Source organism: Condylura cristata, unplaced genomic scaffold (assembly GCF_000260355.1).
Source record: "Condylura cristata isolate star-nosed mole 26May11 unplaced genomic scaffold, ConCri1.0 scaffold00040, whole genome shotgun sequence".
NCBI classification, from domain to species: domain Eukaryota; kingdom Metazoa; phylum Chordata; class Mammalia; order Eulipotyphla; family Talpidae; genus Condylura; species Condylura cristata.
The window spans coordinates 2,904,849-2,905,074 of record NW_004567141.1 but is presented as its reverse complement, the minus strand read 5'-3'; positions in this window follow the sequence as shown (position 1 = coordinate 2,905,074).

Below are 226 nucleotides of genomic sequence, written 5' to 3'. Positions count from 1 at the left end.
ACCCCCAGTGAAGGCTGAGCACTTAGCACAGCACACACAGCCCCTTCAGCTGTTCCACCTGGGGAGGGGGTGCACAGGCCCCCTACCCCGGCACTCCAGGTCTTTGTGTTTGATGTTCTCACTCCGGAGTGTCCTGTTTGCTCTGAAAGGTGCAGTCCTGCCCACCCCTCCTGGCTCGGTTTCAGATGCCACCTTCTTCAGGAAGCCTGTTTTCTGTTCTTTCCCA